Below are 21,062 nucleotides of genomic sequence, written 5' to 3'. Positions count from 1 at the left end.
TAATGGTAATGATAAATGACCAATATTAAATAATCATAGATTAGCTAATCTTAATTTTATAAATAGGTAATAATATAGAAAGTGTTCTGAGATTACAGAAATAATACTTATTTTGATTATTCATAATTTTCCTTTAATTATGAGAAACAAAATTGATAATGTGAAAATCTCTAGAGTGTCCCTTTCATTATAAATATTATCTCTTCAAGTATATAATTTTTGCTAAGTACTATATAAAACACCTAAATAAATTATTTACTATAGGTTTGGTTCTTTATTTTTAAATGATAGAAACTGAATTAGCCTAATAAATATTGAACCTGAAAGACAAGTCCCCTGATAGTGAGAGAAAGAACATTGAATTTCTTCAAACTGATTCATAAATACAGTGTAATTCCAATCAGGTGTCATTAGAATTTACTTTTTTAATTGAAGTATAGTTGATTTACATTATTATATTAGTTTCAGGTGTACAACATAGTGATTAAGTATGTTTACAGATTATATTCCATTCAAAGTTATTGAAAGATAATGGCTCTAATTCCCTGTGCTATACAATATATCCCTGTTGCTTATCTATTTTATACATAGCAGTTTGTATCTCTTAATCCCATACCCCTAACTTGCCCCTCTGCCCTTCCCGCTCCCATCTGGTAATCACTGGTTTATTCTCTATATCTGTGAATCTGTTTCTGTTTTGCTATACACACTCATTTGTATTATTTTTTAGATTCCAAATATAAGTGATATATATTTTTGTGTTTGTTTGAATAATTTCACTAAGCATAATATTCTCTAGGTCTATCCATGTTGGTGCAAATGGCAGGATTTCATTCCTTTTTATGGCTGAATAATATTTCGTTGTGCATATATGTATATATACCACATCATTTTTATCTGTTCATCTGTTCATGGGCACTTGGGTTGCTTCCATATCTTAGCTATTGTAAATAACGCTGCTATGAAGATTGGGGTACATGTATTTTTTTGAGTTAGTGTTTTCATTTTCTTAAGATATATACCCAGGAGTGGAATTGCTGGATCATATGGTTGTTGTAGTTTTAGTTTTTTGAGAAACCTCCTTACTGTTTTCCATAGTGGCTACACCAATTTACATTCCCACCAACAATGTACAAGAGTTCCATTTTTTCCACCTCCTCTCCAACATTTGTTATTTATGGACTTTTTTTTTAATAGCTTTTAAAAATTTTTATTATTTATTTATTTTTGGCTGCTTTGGGTCTTCATTGCTGTGCATGGGCTTTCTCTAGTCGCGAAGAGCAGGGCCTACTGTTGATTGCAGTGCGTGGGCTTCTCATTGTGGTGACTTCTCTTGTTGCGGGGCACGGGCTCTAGGCGATGGACTTCAGTAGTTGTGGCTCATGGGCTCAGTAGTTGTGGCTCATGGGCTCTAGAGCACAGGCTCAGTAGTTGTGGCACACGGGCTTAGTTGCTCTGCTGCATGTAGGATCTTCCTGGACCAGGGCTCAAACCCGCATCCCCTGCATTGGCAGGCAGATTCTTAACCACTGTGCCACCAGGGAAGCCCTATTTGTGGACTTTTTTTTTTTTTTTGGCGGTACACGGGCCTCTCACTGTTGTGGCCTCTCCCATTGCGGTGCACAGGCTCCAGACGCACAGGCCCAGCGGCCATGGCTCATGGGCCTAGCCGCTCCACGGCATGTGGGATCTTCCCGGACTGGGGCACGAACCCGTGTCCCCTGCGTCGGCAGGCGGACTCTCAACCACTGCACCACCAGGGAAGCCCTATTTATGGACTTTTTGATGACAACCATTCTCACAGGTATGAGGTGATATCTCATTGTGGTTTTGATTTGCATTTCTCTGATAATTAGCAATGTCGAGCATAATTAGCAATGTCATGTGCCTGTTGGCCATCTGTAAGTCTTCTTTGGAAAAATGTCTATTCAGGTCTTCTACCCATTTTTTAATCACATTGTTTGTTTTAAAATATTGAGTTGTATGAGCTATTTATATATTTTGATTATCAGCCTCTTGTCAGCCATATCATTTACAAATATTTTCTCCCATACTATAGGTTGTCTTTTCATTTTGTCAGTGGTTTCCTTAGCTGTTCAAAAGCTTTTAAATTTAATTAGGCACCATTTGTTTATTTTTGCTTTGTTTCTTTTGCCTTAGGAGGCAGATCCAAAAAATATTGCTACAATTTATGTCAAGAGTGTTCTGCCTATGTTTTCTTCCAGGAGTTGTATGGTTTCAGGACTTATATTTAGGTCTTTAATCCATTTTGACTTTATTTGTGTATATGGTGTGAGGAAATGTTCTAATCTCACTGTTCTACATGTAGCTCTCCAGTTTTCTCAGAACCACTTGTTGAAGAGACTGTCTTTTCTCCATTTTATATTTTTACCTTCTTTGCCATAGATTAATTGACCATAGGTACAAGGGTTTACTTCTGGAATCTCTATTCTTTTTCATTGATGTATGTGTCTTGTTTTGTGACAGTACCATACTTTTTCATTACTGTAGCATTGTAGTACCATCTGAAGTCTTGGAGCATGATACCTCCAGCTTTATTCTTTTTTCTCAAGATTACTTTGGCAATTTAGCATCTTTTGTGATTCTATATGAATTTTAGGATATTTGTTCTAGTTCTGTGAAATATGTCTTGGGTATTTTGATAGGGATTGCATTAGATCTGTATATTGCTTTGGGTGTATAGACATTTTAACATAATTAATTTTTCCAATTCAAGAGCACAGGATATCAGTTTCTTAGTATCGTTCTCAGTTTCCTTTATCAATGTTTTAAATTTTTCAGAGTGTAGATATTTTATCTCCTTGATTGTTTATTTCTAGGTATTCTTTTTGATGAGATTTTAAATAGGATTGTGTTTTTACTTTCTCTTTCTGATAGTTCATTGTTAGTGTGTAGAAAAGCAATAGATTTCTATATATTAATCTTGTATCCTGCAATTTTGTTAAATTTGTTTATTCTAACAGTTTTGGGATGGAGACTCTAGGATTTTCTATATAAAGTATCATGTCATCTGCAAATACTGACAGTTACTATTTCTTCCCTTCCAATTTGAATTCCTTTTAATTCTTTTTCTTGTCTGATTCCTGTGGCTAGGACTTCTAATACTATGTTAAATAGAAATGGCAAGAGTGGGTATCCTTGTCTTATTCCTGAATTTATAGGAAAGGCTTTCAGCTTCTCACTGTTGAGTATGATGTTTGCTGTGGGTTTGTTATAAAGGGCCTTTATTATGTTGAGGATAGATCAAAAGCTAAGCCAGAAAACAAGTCTCAACAAATTTAAGAGGATGGAAATTGTACCCAACATTTTTTCAAACCACAACAGTATGAAAGTAGAAATCAATTATAAAGAGAAAAATGGGAAAAGAACGAACATGGAGACTTAACAACATGCTACCAAAATACCAATGGGTCAATGAGTAAATCAGAAAATACCTTGAGACAAATGAAAATTGAAACACCACACTCCAAAATCAGTGGAATACAACAAAAGCAGTTCTAAGAGGGAAGTTTTTAGTGATACAGGCTTTCATAAAGAAACAAGAAAAATCTCAAACAATCTATCCTACCACCTAAAGGAATTATAAAAAGAGAAAGAAACAAAGTCCAAAATTAGTAGAAGGAAAGAAATAATAAAGATCAGAGAGGAAATACATAAAATAGAGATTAAAAAACAATAGAAAAGATCAGTGAAACCAAGAGCTGTTTTTTTGTAAAGATAAACAAAATTGATAATCCTTTAGCCAGGCTCACCAAGAAGAAAAGAGAGATGACCCAAATAAACAAAATAAGAAATTAGAGAGGAGAAATAACAACCAATACCGCAGAGACACAAAAAAATCATGAGAGAATACTACATACAGAATAATAAGATAATAATACAACAGTTATATGCCAACAAATTGGACAACCTAGATGAAATGGACAAATTTCTAGAAACATACGACCTATCAGGACCGAATCAAGAAGAAACATAATTTGAACAGACCAATCACTAGGAGTGTAGTTGAATTTGTAATTTAAAAAAAAGAAACCTCGCAGCAAAAATGTCTAGGATTGGAGAGCTTCATAGGAAAATTCTGACAAACATATAAAGAAGAACTTATACCTATCATTCCCAAACTATTGCAAAAAAATTGAAGAGAACAGAACACTCCAAAAATCATTCTACTAGTCTAGCACTACCCTGGTACCAAAAACCATAAAAAGACATTACAAAAAAAAGAAAATTACAGGCCAATATCTCTTTTTACATGAATATCCATGTAAAAATCCTTAACAAAATATTAGGAAACGGAATCCAACAGTGTGCAAAAAAGATCATACACTATGATCAAATGGGATTTATTCCAGGAATGCAAGGATGGTTCAACATTTGCAAATCAATTGATGTGATACCAACATTAACAAAAGGAAAAATAAAAATCACATGATCATCTCAATAGATGCATAAAAAAGCATTTGGCAAAATTCAACATCCTTTCATGAAAAAAAAACTCTCATCAAAGTGGGTATAGAGAATTTACTTAATTTTTAAAGAATTTACAAGCTGATTTAAAAATTCATAAGAAAAATGAAATGTTTAAGAATAGGCAAAACATTTTTTCAGAATGAATAACATTGTGATATTGGTACAGGGGAATATAAGAAGACCAATAGATCTAAACAGATATTCCAGAAATGGTTCAGGTGTTTGGGAGAATTTTGTATATTTTGAGAAGATGTTTCAGGGTATGATAAACTATTGAATAAATGGCTTTGGCCCATTAGTATCCATTTTGGAAAAAAATGTAAGACCTCTACCTTATACCATTCACAGAAGTAAATTCCAGGTGGAGAAAATACACAAATGTTCAAATAGCAACTCAGAGTTTTAGAAGAAACAGTAAGAAACAGGTTGTTACTGTGGAGTAGGGACCTCCTTAGGAAATCTTTAAGGAATATGCCATAAGAAGACAGTCATGATAAGAGACAGGCAACAAAGTGGGAGACAGTGTTTTCTAGATATATAGCAGGCAAATAATGAATATGCAAAATATATAAAGATCTTTTGCTAAATCCTCATCTTTCATAATAGGAAATCAGTAGATAATGTCTAATTAATAAATCAAGAAATGGCATTATAAATATAATTAGAAACATGAAACTAAGTCTACTAGAAAAGATGATTTTAAGAGTTGAAGGTGTGGTTGCCTCTTACCTCTGAAGGTAAGGGTTTGGCAGTGAGGAGGAACCAGCCTTATTAGTAATCACTAGGGAAATGCAGTATGCCCCTTGTCCCCCTGGCAAAATATTAAAAATTGAAAATATTAATAATATCAGGTAATGGAAAAGGCATTGAAAAATAGGCATCTAGATACAACAATCATGGGTATACATACCAGTATGGGCAATTTGTTATCAACATTTAAAACATGTTGATAGATAGAAAATCCATTTCAGATATCTATCCTATTTATGTGACCAAAGGTCAAAATACTGAAAACAGCCTAAAGCTCTATTAATAGAAAATTGAATAAATGACTGATGATGTATACATACTGTGGAAGGCAGTGATGATAAGGAAAGTTCTTCAAGCCACATTTTTAAAAGAAAAGATGCAGAACACTAAGTGTAGTATAAAACCACTTGAATAATGAATTTGTGTTTTTACTTATATATTCAAATACTCAAGGAAAAAAGCCTAAAAGGAAATGCATAAATCTGGGGAGGATACTAGTGATTAGAATTGCGGAAAATGGTCAAAGTTATTCTTATTTTACTTGTGTTGTTCAAATTTTTATGAAAGAATATAATGTGTGTTAATTATGTAATTAAAAATTAAAAGGAATGCAAAATAAATCAGTATTACAGGCAGAAGACTCTGTTTGAATTGTGGCTCCACTGCTTATTAGCATATAACCTTAAATAAATCATTTGCCTTCCTGTTGATTAGTTTTTCTATCCGTAGCCTTTTGTCACATACAAATTCTTGATTTGAATGTACTCAGACTTTTCAGTCTTTTTATTTGACTCCTGCATTTTGCTTGTTACCCAGTAGATCTTTCCCTTCCTGAGGGAAAATATAATTCTATTTTTTCTATCAGTTTTAAGGCTTTCCATTTCACAATTAGATTTTAATCTTTGTGTAATTTATTTTATGTTGGTTTGAAATAAGGGTATACTTTCATTTTTACATATAAATAATTCATTTATTGAATAGTCAGTTCAGTTTCCACTGATTTATAAGGACATCTCACTTATATATCAAGTTCCCATATTTGGGTGGGTCTTTTTCTGGATTTTTTTCTCTGTTGCATTGATATATTTATCTATTATTCTACTGATAGCACACTTTATTAATTATAATAACTTTACAAGATATCTTGATATTTGGTAGGTCTCCCCTTCTCCCTCTCTCATCTTGGCTTTTTATGACCATTTATTCTGCTATATGAATTTTAGGATTAGTTTATCAAGCTCTATGTAAATCCTTGTTGGGATTTTGTTTGAAACTTGAACATATTGATGAATTTAGAGAAGATTTACATAATTAAGACATGAGTGTTCCATCTTTCCATCTTATAAACACGATATATTTACTTTTGGCTTTCTTTTATGTTTTTTATATGGCTTTATAACTTGTTCACGAAAGTCATACATATCTTTTGTTACCTTAAATTTAAGTATCTTATAGATTTTATTGCTCCTATGAATTAGTTTTCTTAAAATCAGTTTCATAATTAATTGTTAGTGTATAATATATTGTTCATTTTTGTTATTATATATTTGACTACATCACAGAATGTTTTGTTTTTAGTAGCTGTCTTTAGATTATCTGAAATATTTTGTGTATAAAAGCATAGCAATTGTAGACAAATTTTGTTTCATGTATGTGTTGATGGAAAATTAACCAACAGTCAATTTTTGAAAGAGATGGAAAATATTATTCGAGCCAAATTGAAGATTATAACCTGGGAACAGCTTCTCAGAAAACTTTGAGAACTGTTCCACCCATTAGAGGTCAAAGCACAGTTATATAGGTTTTTGAGACAGAGGGCTATACACTTAATGATGTAGATAGTTTACACAATCCAGATCTGCAAGTACAAAGTGATGGGTCATTGTGACCCCTTACAAGATTAAAAAGGAATGTTATCTTTTAAGGAGTTGTCTAGTTGGTGCTAGGAGAATGTTGCTCTTTATCGTTGAGCAGGTATTTCTGCCGATGGGGGGGTTTGGTCAATGCGTAATGCAGGTGCACAAAACACAGTACAGAGGAGAGAGGAGGCCAAAGGGCAGGAAAAATTTTTGTGTTTAAATTTTCCTTGACTTGCCTTAAAATATATATATTATATATATATTTGTTTTGTTGGATAGGAACCCAGTGTAGTGCTGAATATAAATTGTTTTAATGGGAACTTTCTTTTGTTTCTAACTGCAAAGGAAATGCCTCCAAGATTTCAACTTTAAGATGTTTGCTGCAGGCCTTTGATTGAAGAAGTTAGAAAGTTTCCACCTCTTTCCAGTATTCCAAGGGCTTTACATTATGAATGGTGTGGAATTTTATTTAATGCTTTTCTATAGTATCAAGATGTGTTTTGTACCAGTCTCAGCCTATTGATAAAGATGGTATTGACAGTGATAGTAGAAATGCCTGGTGACAGTCAATTGGGTGAGTCTTAACAAATGTTAACCCTTTTGAAGCCAGTGTTGTGGCTGGAACAGCCCTTGTGATTCTTACTATGATTGCAAGACACACCTCAGCAACAACCATGTGAGAACTTTGAAAAACATGGTTTATTACTCATAGCTCTTGGAGAGTACATGGCATGCCTGGGGCCACACAGGGATGTTGTGGTCAGGGAGAGAGGGAGTTAGGGAGGGGGAGAGAGAGAGAGAGAGGTAAGGAGGGTGGGGAGAGAGAGAGAGATAAGGAGGGTGGGGAGAGAGAGAGAGAGAGAGAGGGAGAGAGAGAGGTAGAGAGGGAGAGAGAGAGAGAGAACATGGACCTGGAGTTTTATTGAGATTGGGGTGGGATGCCTATGGTTTCGCAGGTTCCCTTTATTGGTGAATTTAAAACAACAGGAGGAATTAAAGTGCAAGAAGGGAAGTGCAAGCAGTCAGTCAAATGGCCAGTTTATCTAAGTCAACCAGAGCTTTCTTAATAAAAAAAAAAAAAGGAAACTTCCTGGGTGGCTCATCCTGGCTCTTTATCTAGTTGTGTAGCTGGCAATGGGTTTATTTCAGATGGAGGTCTTTGCAATAGATGCCTCAGTAATCAAAAGCTTAGTGCCAGGCACTTACATTGCAATTTAAAAAGCTGTCAGGTACTTACACTACAAAATGACTGTTCCTTAATTATTTTTTGAAATATATAAATAGATTTCCTAATGTAAACATTTTTGCATTTCTGGGATAAATTCAAGCTGGAAGGGGAAAACTTTCATGGAGGCTTGTTGGTGCAGTGAAAGAAGGAACAAATTACTGATGTTAAGGTTCCTGCTGAAACAAAATAGTATCATAAAATCAGAAAATAGGGCTTCCCTGGTGGCGCAGTGGTTGAGAGTCCGCCTGCCGATGCAGGGGACACGGGTTCGTGCCCCGGACTGGGAAGATCCCACATGCCGCGGAGCGGCTGGGCCCATGAGCCATGGCCGCTGAGCCTGCGTGTCTGTAGCCTGTGCCCCGCAACGGGAGAGTCCACAACATTGAGAAGCCTGCATACCACACACACACACACTCAAATCAGAAAATAGAACCCCCTGTCCCTGAGACACCATTTACTAAAGAAGCTGCATATTAGCCTATCAAATACAAGAGGGTGCTCTTGGACTGAGAGGTGCTCTTGGACTGAGAGGTGTCTGTATTGGGCATGTTACTGTGTACATCTCCTTGGATTCCTCAGCTTTGCTTATCTCTCAAACCCTTGGCTGCTTGCTTCATCTCAGTTTTGGCAGGGTTAATCAGCTTCATGCAGTACTACTTTGTGAAGCTGACTGGCTATACCCAGAGTCTTTGGCTCCTCTCTTTAATTCTGGATTTAGATAATGTGCCATACTGTGAGGCATGAGATGTGGCTTCCCTAACAGATGCCAAAGGGGTCAAATGACACAGCCCTGGAGTGAAGAGGTGTTAATTTCCCATGGAGAAGACCTTGACCAATATTATTAGACAAGACACAAGAAGTTCTCCCTCCCTTCCTTCCCATGGTTGGGCTATTCTGAATCATGGTTTTTCCCTGTAAGCTGTTAGAGGCATCCTGCAAGCCAAGTAAATACACCTGCTAGGTTATTGGCTATGTCTCTTCTGCTTCTCCCCAAGAAACAGTGGTTAGTATGATAATGAATCATCTTTTACTTCTTTGCTTTACTTCACTTTTCCTTTATTATTGCAGCCCTGAGATTATACTTCTTAGTGAAACATTAGCACTTAGGCCTTGCCTCAGTCTATTTTCTACAGAACCCTGGTTAAGATAATAGTATCCGAATTGTTCTAGATCAGGGATAGGAAACTGTAGCTCATGGGACAAATCTAGTGTACTGCCTGTTTTTTGTAAAATGATTTCTTGGAACACAGCCATGCTCATGCATTAACATGTTTTTCTGTGGTTGTTTTCTTACTACAAAAGCAAAGCTGAACAGTTGTGACAGAACTATATGCCTGCAAAGCCTAACATATTTGCTCTCTATCCCTGCATAAAAAGTTTGTTGACCCCTGTTCTAGACTGTAGACCTTCAGGATGGGATTTTAGAGTTGGGTTATCTCCTATCTAAAATCAAAGGACCCAGTGAAGGTGTCAAGTGAAGTATTAAACCCTATCATGTGGTGACATCAAAATTACTCAAACATTCTCCTTTGATTAATTAGGATGAGGGGCTAATGGAAAGGCAAGCCAACAGGAGATCGAATATTTGTGGTGCTTAATTCATAAAGGGCCATGATAATTATAATGATGATGGAATAAAATAGCTTGCTTTGATGCCACTTGTATTATTTTCTATTCTAATTTAAATTATGACAAATTTGGTAGTTTGAAACAGCACAAATGTATTGTTTTACAGTTCTGTAGGCCAGAAGTCCAACACAGGTCTCACTGGGATAAAATCAAAATACTACAGGGTTGCATTACTTTCTGGTAGCTCTAGAGGAGAGAACGTTTTCTTGCCTTTTTCAGATTTTATAGGCCTTTACACATTTCTAAGCTTGTAGCCACCTTCCTCCATCTATAAAGACAATAATTTAGCATCTCTTTGACTTCCTTCCATCACCAAACCTCTTTCTAACAACAGCTGGGAAAGGTTCATCACTCTTAAGGACTCGTATGTTCAGATTGGGCCCACTTGGATAATTCAGGATACCTCTCCATCTCAACAAACCTTAATTACATCTAAAAAGTCTTTTTTGTCATATCAGTTAATGTATTTATGGGTTCTGAGGATTAAGGCATAGACAGTTTTGGAGGGAGCATTATTTCACCTACCAAAACACAGAGACTGTGTGAAAATAAAATGATCAACTTAGAACAGTTCATTACTGATTTAAGGCATTCCAGAGGCCCTCTAAAACAACTTTAAAGGAACTCTTTACTTCTGCAGCTTTAGGGCAGACTGTGCTAAAAATAGACCCAGGATCTTTTTATAAGGAGACTAAACACATAGTTTGAAAGGTCTTATTTGTTTTTTTTTTTTTTTTTTTTTTTTTTTGCAGTACATGGGCCTCTCACTGTTGTGGCCTCTCCCATTGCGGAGCACAGGCTCCGGACGCACAGGCTCAGCGGCCATGGCTCACGGGCCCAGCCGCTCCGCGGCATGTGGGATCCTCCCAGGCTGGGGCACGAACCCGTGTCCCCTGCATCGGCAGGCGGACTCTCAACCACTGCACCACCAGGGAAGCCCGCGAAAGGTCTTATTTGTTAAAGTCAAAGCCCTGATAGGAAAGAGTATGACTCTGACATCTGGTATAGCTTTCTAGGGCTGCCATAACAACGTTGTATAAACTGGGTAGCTTAAAACAACAGAAATTTACTAATTCACAGTTTGCACGCCAGAAGTCTGAAGTCAAGGTCTTGGTTGGGCCATTCTCTCTCTGAAGGCTCTGGAAGAGAATCCTTCCTTAACTTTTCCAGCTTCCGGTGCCTCCTAATGTTCCTGATTTTTGGCAGGATAACTCCATTCTCTTTCTCTGTCTTTAAATGGCCTTCTCCTCTATGTCTCTGTATCCTCTCTTCTTCTTTTATAAGGACACCAGTCATTTGATTTTAGGGCCCACACTAAATTAAGGATGATTTTGTTCCAAAATTCTTAACTAATTACATCTGCAAAGACCCTATTTCCAAGTAAGGACACTTTCTGAGGTCTTCCAACTCTCATCTGGTGAGCAGAAGTGGCAAGTAGCTATATAGCTCATAAGATTCATACATCAGAGACTCATGTGTCATAAGGCTTTATCCCATAAATATCTAGGACCTGGCCCTATATGTGATGATTTTGAAGGTCTAATGGTCTGGGGATGGAGGGGCATCTCCTCTAAGGTAAAATGTAAGCTTTTGTATTTCTCCTTATTAAGAAAGTGTCATGTCACTTGGTGGGTGCTTTTGGATTTAGATAATAGTATACAAGGCCCTAGAAATTATTGTTCCAAATCAGTTTTTTAGGTTATCCAAAATTCTGCCACTTTTGAGTGGAGCCTAGAGAAAAAAAGGTCTCTTCCCTAAGTCCAAGTGCAGCCTACCCTACCATTTGGTGTCTATGATCTGCTAGAGCTTAATGTATTTGGTAGTTAAGAACACTCTATTGGAAAGCCCCATAAGAGAGGAACAACAGCTGCTCTCCATTTTCAAAGTAACTTCTGGTATGCTGATGGGCCCTTGTGGAGACTGAACACCTAATGATGGGACACCAAGTGACTGTGACTTGACCTGTCCAGCATGAGTTGGATGTCATCATATTCATTGATTCCTAGGATTGGGTGAGGGATGTGACAGTCCATTTTACAATGGAAGAGGTATATTTGGGAAATCAGCCTTGAACTGTCCAAAAGGCCTAAGTGAATTGGATAAATGGGGAACCAAGAATTCCTATGTTGCAACAGTGTCTTTCTCTCAACCGACATATATGGTCTTATGGAGTAGGAGGGGAATATCTAAAACCAACTAATGGAGTAGGACAGAATTCAGGCCTGGTTCATAGACAGGGTCAGATGATTGGTTGGTACTATCTGGGCAAGGAGTACTGCTCAATTATGTCTCCACTTAGGGGGTGACATGGAGTGACCTGATGAAGAAAAATCCTTACAGTGCATAGATCCCCATGCAGTATACTTGATTGTGCATTTTGTATTGAGAATGAAACACAATAATAAAAAAATCCAGAAACAAAAATTTCTTTCCATTCGGTGGGAATGTACATTGATGCAGCCACTATGGAAAGCATAGTGGTTTTCCACTATGAAGGTGCCTCAAAAAATTAAAAATAAATTGATCTTGTAATTCCACTCCTGGATATTTATCCAAAGAAAGCATAGACACTAATTAGAAAGGATATGTGCACTTCTATGTTTATTGTAGCATTATTTACAATAGGCAAGGTTTGGAAGCAACCCAAGTGCCCATTAATAGATGAAAGGATTAAGATGTGGTACACACACACACACACACACACACACACACACACACACACACACACAGAGGACTATTTCTCAGTCATAAAAAGAATGAAATCTTGTCATTTGCAACAACATGGGTAGACCTAGAGTGTATCATGCTAAGTGAAATAAGTCAGACAGAGAAAGACAAATACTGTTGTGAATCACTTATATGTGGAATCTAAAATACAAAACAAATGAACAAATATAACAAAACAGAAACAGAGTTAGAAATACAGAGAACAAACAAGTGGTTGCAAGAGAGGAGAGTTTGGCATGAGGAAAGAAATAGGTGGGGGAGATTAAGATTAATAAACCTCCAGTTGCAAAATAAATGAGTCATGTGAGGAATACAGTCAATAACTATGACTCATAGTGGTGATCATTTTGAAATGTATAGAAATACCAAATCACTATGTTGTGTAATAGGAACTAACAAAATGTGGTAGGTCAATTATACTTCAAAATAACAAAAAACTCATAGAAAATATGATCAAATTTATGGTTACCAGAGACAGGGAGTGGACGGAGGGGGAATTGGATGAAGGCTGTCAAAAGGTAGAATCATCCAGTTATAAATAAGTACTAGGGATGTAATGTACAACATGATAAATATAATTAACACTGTTGTATGTTATATATGAAAGTTATTTAAAAAGCAAAACGTAAGAGGGCTCATCAAAAGAAAAAAAATTTTCTATTTTATTTTATATCTATATGAGATGATGGATATTCACTAAACTTATTTGATGAACATTTCATGATGTATCTAAGTCAAGTCATTATGTGGTACACCTGAAACTTATACAGTGCTGTATGTCAATTATGTCTCAAAATTGGAAGAAAAAAATTAAATGTCATTACTAAAGAAAGACCCAGCCATAATTTGTGTACTTTTCTATATGTATATTTCAATAAAAATATTAAAAAACACCTATTCCTGATAAAATAAATTTATAAAATATTGAATGAATTCATACTTCTTTAATGATATGTTATATATATTATATATGTATGTATAATGTATATAATAATAATATTATATATATATATATAAAATCTGGGATTTTAGCTAATAGGGAAACACCAAGAGACATTGCCACTAAAGTTAGGAAGAAAGCAAGGATGCTCATCCCCTCCACTATTTTTTTTTTTTTTTTTCTTTTTGCGGTATGCGGGCCTCTCACTGTTGTGGCCTCTCCCGTTGCGGAGCACAGGCTCCGGATGCGCAGGCCCAGCGGCCATGGCTCACGGGCCCAGCCGCTCCGCGGCATATGGGATCCTCCCAGACCGGGGCACGAACCCGTATCCCCTGCATCGGCAGGCGGACTCTCAACCACTGCGCCACCAGGGAGGCCCCCCTCCACTATTTTTAACACTATAGGATGTTTTAGTAATGCAGTTAGACAAGCACAAACAATTAGAGGCATAAAAATTGGAAAGGAAGAAGTAAAATAGTCTCTATTTTAGATTATAGGATAATATAACCTGGAATGCCTAAGAAAATCAACATTAAAATTAATACAAAGAATAAAATAATTTAGAAGGTAGCATACTAAAATCTAACTATAGAAACAATACCCTCTTAGAAAACATAATGAAGAGAAGATCCTGTACAAAATAGCAAGAAAAGTTTTAAAAATAATTTGCTATAAAATTAACAAGAAAATCTATACGTGGAAAACTCAAAATTCCTGAAAACTTGAATAAGTGAAAGGTATCCTTTGTTCTTGGATAAGATGACTCATTTTTTCTTCTATTTGTTGAACTTTATTTTCTTTTTCTTGACATTCTACAGTTAAATGCTTACATTTATTAAAAATTTATACTTTCTCCTTTTAATATGTACAGGCACGCATTGATTTATTGTGCTTCACTTAATTGCACTTCACAGATATTGCATTTTCTTTCAAATTGAAGATTTGTGGCAACCATGAGTCGAGCAAGTCTATTGGCACCATTTTTCCAACAGCATTTGCTCACTTTATGTCTCTGTGTCACATTTTGGTAATTCTCACAGTATTTCAGACTTTTTTGTCATTATATTTCTTAAGGTGGTCTGTCATCAGTGATTATTTTTAATTGAAATATAGTTTACTTATTATATTAATTTCAGCTGTACAACATAGTGATTTGATACTTTTATAGATTATGCACCATACAAAGTTACTATGATATTATTGACTATGTTCCCTGTGCTGTACATCACATGCCTATGACTTATTTTAAAACTGGTAGTTTGTGCCTCTTAATCCCCTTCACCTATTTTGCAACCCTTCCCTCTGGCAACCACTAGTTTGTTCTCTGTTGTGAGTCTGTTTCTGTTTTGTTGTATTTGTTTGTTTTGTTTTTTAGATTCCACATATATAAGTAAAAACATATACTATTTGTCTTTCTTAGTCTGACTTATTTCACTTAGCATAGTACCCTCCAGGTCCATTCATGCTGTCACAAGTGGCATTATTTCATTCCTTTTTATGGCTGAGAAATATTCCAGTGTGTGTGTGTGTGTGTGTACGTACCACATCTTTATCCATTCATCTGTTTATGGACATTTAAGTTGCTTCATATCTTGGCTATTGTATACAGTACTACAGTGAACATTGGGGTGCATATATCTTTTTGAATTAGTGTTTTCCTTTTCTTTAAATAAATACCCAGGAGTGGAATTGCTGGATCGTATGGTAGTTCAATTTTTAATTTCTTTGAGGAACCTCCATACTGCTTTCCATAGCGGCTGCACCAGTTTACATTCTCCCCAACAAGGCACAAGTGTTGCCTTTTCTCCACATCCTTGCCAACACTTGTTAATTATTGTCTTTTTGATGATAGCCATTTTGACAGGTGTGAGGTGATACCTCATTGTGGTTGTGATTTGCATTTTCCTGTTGATTAGTGATGTTGAGCATCTTTTCATGTGCCTGTTGGACATCTGTATAGCTTCTTTGGAAAAATGCCATTTTTTAATCAGATAGTTTGTTTTTTTGATATTGAATTGTATGAGTTCTTTATATATTTTGAATGTCAGTTGCATAATTTGCAAATATTTTCGCCTATTCCATAGTTGTCTTTTAATTTTGTTGATGCTTTCCTTCACTGTGCAAAAGATTTCTAGTTTGATGTGGTCCCGTTTGCTTATTTTTGCTTTTGTTGTCCTTGCCTGAGGAGACAGATCCAAAAAAATATTGCTAAGACTGATTTCAAAGAACATACTGCCTATGTTTTCTTCTAGGAGTTTTGTTGTTTCAGGTCTTACATTTAAGTCTTTTGTACATTTATTTATTTATTTTTTAATGGTATGCCCATTGCTATGGTTTTTTTAAAAGAATATTTATTTATTGGGCTGCATCAGGTCTTTGTTGCGGCACATGGGATCTTTATTGCGGCATGTGGGATCTTTCGTTGCGGTGCTCATTGTGGTGCACAGGCTCTTCGTTGCAGCACGTGGGCTTCTCTCTAGTAGTGAGTGGCATGAGGGTTTTCTCTCTCTAGTTGTGGCATGCAGGCTCCAGGGTGAGTGGGCTCTGTAGTAGTGGTGCACGGGTTCCAGAGTATGTGGGCTCTGTAGTTTGCAGCATGCAGGCTCTCTAGTTGAGGTGCACAAGCTCAGTAGTTGTGGCATGCGGGCTTAGTTGCCCCGCGGCATGTGGGATCTTAGTTCCCCGACCAGAGATCGAACCCCCATCCCCTGCATTGGAAGGCAGATTCTTTACCACTGGACCACCAGGGAAGTCCCCTTTTGTCCATTTAGAGTTTATTTTTTAAAATGTTGTGAGAAAATGGTCTAGTTTCATTCTTTTACCTGTAGCTGTCCAGTTTTCCCAAAACCACTTATGTAAAGAAACTGTCTTTTTCTCATTGTATATTGTTGCCTCCTTTGTTGTTGATTAATTGACCATATGTGTGTGAGTTTATTTCTAGGCTCTCTATTCTGTTCCATTGATCTATGTGTCTGTTTTTGTGCAGTGTCATACTGTTTTGATTACTTTAGCTTTATAGTATATTTTGAAGTCAGGGAGTGTGTGTGATACCTCCAGCTTTGTTCTTCTTTCTCAAGATGGCTTGGATTATTCAGGGTCTTTTGTGGTTCACTGAAATTTTAGGATTATTTGTTCTAGTTCTGTGAAAAATGCCATCAGTATTTTGATAGGGATTGCATTGAATATGTAGATTGCTTTGGGTGGTCTAGACTTTTTAACACTATTAATTCTTCCAATCCATGAACATAGAATATCTTTATTTATATTGTCTTCAATTTCTTTCATCAGTGTCATATAGTTTTCAGAGTGTAGGTCTTTCACCTCCTTGGTTAATTTTATTCCTAAGTATTTTATATTTTTTGATGCAATTTTTTTTTTTTTTTTTTTTTTTGCGGTATGCTGACCTCTTACTGTTGTGGCCTCTCCCGTTGTGGAGCACAGGCTCTGGACGTGCAGGCTCAGCGGCCATGGGTCACGCACGGGCCCAGCCACTCCGCGGCATGTGGGATCTTCCTGGACCAGGGCACGAACCCCTGTCCCCTGCATCGGCAGGTGGACTCTCAACCACTGCGCCACCAGGGAAGCCCCTGATGCAATTTTAAGTGGGATTGCTTTCTTGTTTTCTCTTTCTGTTAGTTCATTTTTAATGTATAGAAATACAGATTTATGTATATTAATTTTGTATCCTGCATCTTTACTGAATTTATTTATTAGTTCTAATAGTCTTGGCATGAAGTCTTTAGGGATTTTTATATAAAGTATCATGTCATCTGCAAATAGTGACAGTTTTACTTCTTCCCTTCTAATTTAGATGACTTTCATTTCTTTTTCTTGTCTGATTCCTGGGGCTAGGACTTCGAATACTATGTTGAATAAGAGTGGACATTCTTGTCTTGTTCCTGATCTTAGAGGAAAAGCTTTTAGCTTGTCACCATTGAGTATGAAGTTAGCTGTGGTTTTGTCACAAATGGCTTTATTATGTTGAGATATATTCCCTCTATACCAACTTTGATGAGGATTTTTATCATGAATAGTTGTTGAATTTTGTCAAATGCTTTTTCTGCACCTGTTGTAATGATCATGTGATTTTATCCTTCCTTTAGTTAATATGGTGTATCACATTGATTGATTTGCAGATACTGAACCAAACTTGCACCCTTGGGATAAATCCCATTTGATCATGGTGTATGATCCTTTTTATGTATTGTTGAATTTTGTTTGCTAATATTTTGTTGAGGATCTTTGCATCTATATTTTTCAGATTTATTGACATGTAATTTCCTTTTGTTGTAGTGTCTTTGCCTGGCTTTGATATCAGTGTAATGCTGGATTCAAAGAATGGGTTTGGAAGTGTTCCCTTCTCTTCAGTTTTTTAAGAGAGTTTGAAAAGGATAGTTACTGCATCTAAAGGATAAAAGATAGATACTAAATCTTCTTTCAGTGTTTGGTAGAATTCCAGTGTGAAGCTATGTGATACTGGACTTTCGTTTGTTGGGAGTTTTGTTTTTTTTTAAATTACTGATTCAATTTCATTACTGGTAATTGGTCTGTTCATATTTTCTGTTCTTTCCTGGGATATTGTACATTTATAGAAGTTTGTCCATTTCTTCTAGATTGTTCAAGTTGTTGTCATGTAAATGTTTGTAGTATTCTTCAATTATTATATTCCTGTGATATCTTGTATAACTTGATGTTCATTTTTGATTGTATTTAATTGGACCTTCTCTCTTTTTTCTTGATGAGTCTGGCTAAAGTTTCATCAGTTTTCTTTATCTTAAAAAAATAGCCTCTTAGTTTCATTGATCTTTCTCTCCATGTTTTTGTCTCTATTTTATTTATTTCTCCCCTGATCTTTATTGTTTCCTTCCTTCTACTAACTGTGGGTTTTTTTCTTTTTGTAATTCCTTTAGGTTTCAAGTCAGGTTTTTTGAGATTTTTTAAATTTCTTGAGATAGGCCTGTATTGCTATAAACTTCCCCCTTAGAACTGCATTTGCTGCATCCCATAGATTTTGAAAAGTTGTGTTTCAACTTTTATTCATCTCAAGACATTTAAAAAAATTTTCTCTTTGATTTCTTCATTGACCCATTGTTTTTTTTAGCAGCCCATTGTTTAGCCTTCATGTGTTTGTGTCTTTTCCACCTCTCATTCTGTAATTGATATCTAGTTTCATACCACTGTGGTCAGAAAAGATACTTTATATGATTTTACTCTTAAAATTACTGAGATTAGTTTTGTGGCCTACCATGTGATCTATCCTGGAGAATGTTCCATGTGCACTTGAAGAGAATGTGTATTCTATAGTTTTTGGATGGAATGCTCTGTAGATATCTGTTAAGTCCAGCTGCTCAAAGTATCATTGAAGGCCAACGTTTTCTTATTGATTTTCTGTCTGGATGATTTATTCATTGATGTATGTGGGGTATTAAATCCCCTACTAATACTGTGTTACTGTCAATTTCTCCTTTTATGTCTGTTAATATTTGGTTTATATATTTAGTTGTTCCTATGTTAGGTGCATATTTGTTATGAATATTAGTTCCTCTTTTTGGATTGACCCCCCCTTAACATTATGTAATGACCTTCTTTGCCTTTTGTTACAGTCTTTGTTTTAAAGTCTATTTTGTCTGATATGAGTTATATTACCCCTGCTTTCTTTTCATTTCCATTTTCATGGTATATCTTTTCCCATCCTTTCACTTTCAGTCTATGTGTGTCTTTAGCTCAGAAGTTAGTCTCTTATAGGCAGCATATAGATATCTTGTTTTTTTTAATCCATTCAGCCACCCTATGTCTTTTGATTGGGGCACTTAGTTCATTTACACTTAAAGTGATTATTGATAGGCATGTACTTTTTGCCATTCTGTTATATGTTTTCTGGTTGTTTTTGTAGTTCTTCGCTATTCTTTTCTTCTTTTAGTCTCTTCCCTGTGGTTTGATGATTTTCTTTAGTATTATGTTTGGGTTTCTTTCTCTTTGTATTTGTGTATCTATTCTAGGTTTTTGGTTTTTGGTTACTATGCAATAAATAGGTAGGTAGGTAGATAGATAATTTATTTTAAACTGATAGTCATTTAAATTCAAACACATTCTTAAAGTTCTAGTTTTTATAATCCCATCACCATGTTTTATGTTTTTGATATTATATTTTACATCTTTTTGTGTATCCTTTAATTACTCATTGTAATTAGAATTGATTTTACAACTTTTGTCATCTAACCTCCATACCAGCTTTTTAAGCAGTTGATCCACTGCTTTTACTATTATATTTGCTTCTACCAATAAGATTTATTTTCGTCATGTATTTTCTCATTTCTTGTTATGGCCTTTTCTTTTGTGCTTCAAGAAGACCCTTTAACATTTCTTGTGTGGCCTGCTTAACGGTGATGAACTCTTTTAGTTTTTGCTTATCTTGGGAACCCTTTATATTGCCTTCAATTCTGAATGCCTAACCTTGCTATGTAGAGTATCCTTGGTTTAGGTTTTTCCCTTTCAGCACTTTAAATATATCATGCCACTGTCTTCTGGCCTACAGTTTCTGTTGAGAAATCAATGAGAGCCTTATGGAGGTTCCCTTTTGTTTGATTCTTTGTTTTTCTCTTGCTGCCTTTAGAATTCTCTATCTTTAACTCTGGTTGTTTTTCTTATGATGTGTCTTGGTGTTGACTCTTTGGGTTCATCTTTTTAGGACTGTCTCTGATTCCTGGACCTGGATATCTATTTCATTCCCCAGGGTAGAGAATTTTTCAGCCATTATTTCATCAAATATATTTTCTGCCCCTTTCCCTCTCTTTTCTCCTCCTGGGACTAAATCCTATAACATGAATATTATGACACTCAATGTTGTCTCAGAGGTCCCTTAAACTATCCTCATTTTTTTTTTTTTTTTTTTTTTGCGGTATGCGGGCCTCTCACTGTTGTGGCCTCTCCCGCTGCGGAGCACAGGCTCCGGACGCGCAGGCCCAGCGGCCATGGCTCACGGGCCCAGCCGCTCCGCGGCATATGGGATCCCCCCAGACCGGGGCACGAACCCGTATCCCCTGCATCGGCAGGCGGACCCTCAACCACTGCGCCACCAGGGAGGCCCTAAACTATCCTCATTTTAAAAACTTTTTCTTTTTACTCTTCTGATTGGGTGATTTCCACTATTCTGTTTTCCAACTCATTTATTAATTCTTCTTTACCACTTAATCTGCTTTTTATTCTCTCTGGTATATTCTTCGTTTCAGTTATTGTATTCTTCAGCTCTGATTGGTTCTTTTTTAATATTTTCTAATTTTTTATTGAAGTTCTCACTGTGATCCTCTATTCTTCTGAGTTTGGTGAGCATTTTTATGACATTGCTTTGAAATCTTTATCATGTAAATTACTTATCTTCATTTCATTAGGAGTTTTATCTTGTTATTTCATTTGTAACATATTCCTCTGTCTTCTTATT

The 21,062-nt window shown here is 35.9% G+C and overlaps 1 protein-coding gene across 6 annotated transcripts in view; it reads left to right on the top strand.

The window, feature by feature from the left end:
* Positions 1-21,062, top strand: part of STXBP5L (syntaxin binding protein 5L) — a 416,226-nt gene that overhangs the window by 152,299 nt on the left and 242,865 nt on the right. The gene's annotated exons all lie outside the window — the stretch shown is intronic.

Source organism: Mesoplodon mirus (genome assembly GCF_964341445.2).
Source record: "Mesoplodon mirus genome assembly, chromosome: 6".
In the NCBI taxonomy this organism is placed as follows: Eukaryota; Metazoa; Chordata; class Mammalia; order Artiodactyla; family Ziphiidae; genus Mesoplodon; species Mesoplodon mirus.
This window is presented reverse-complemented; position numbering and strand designations above follow the sequence as displayed.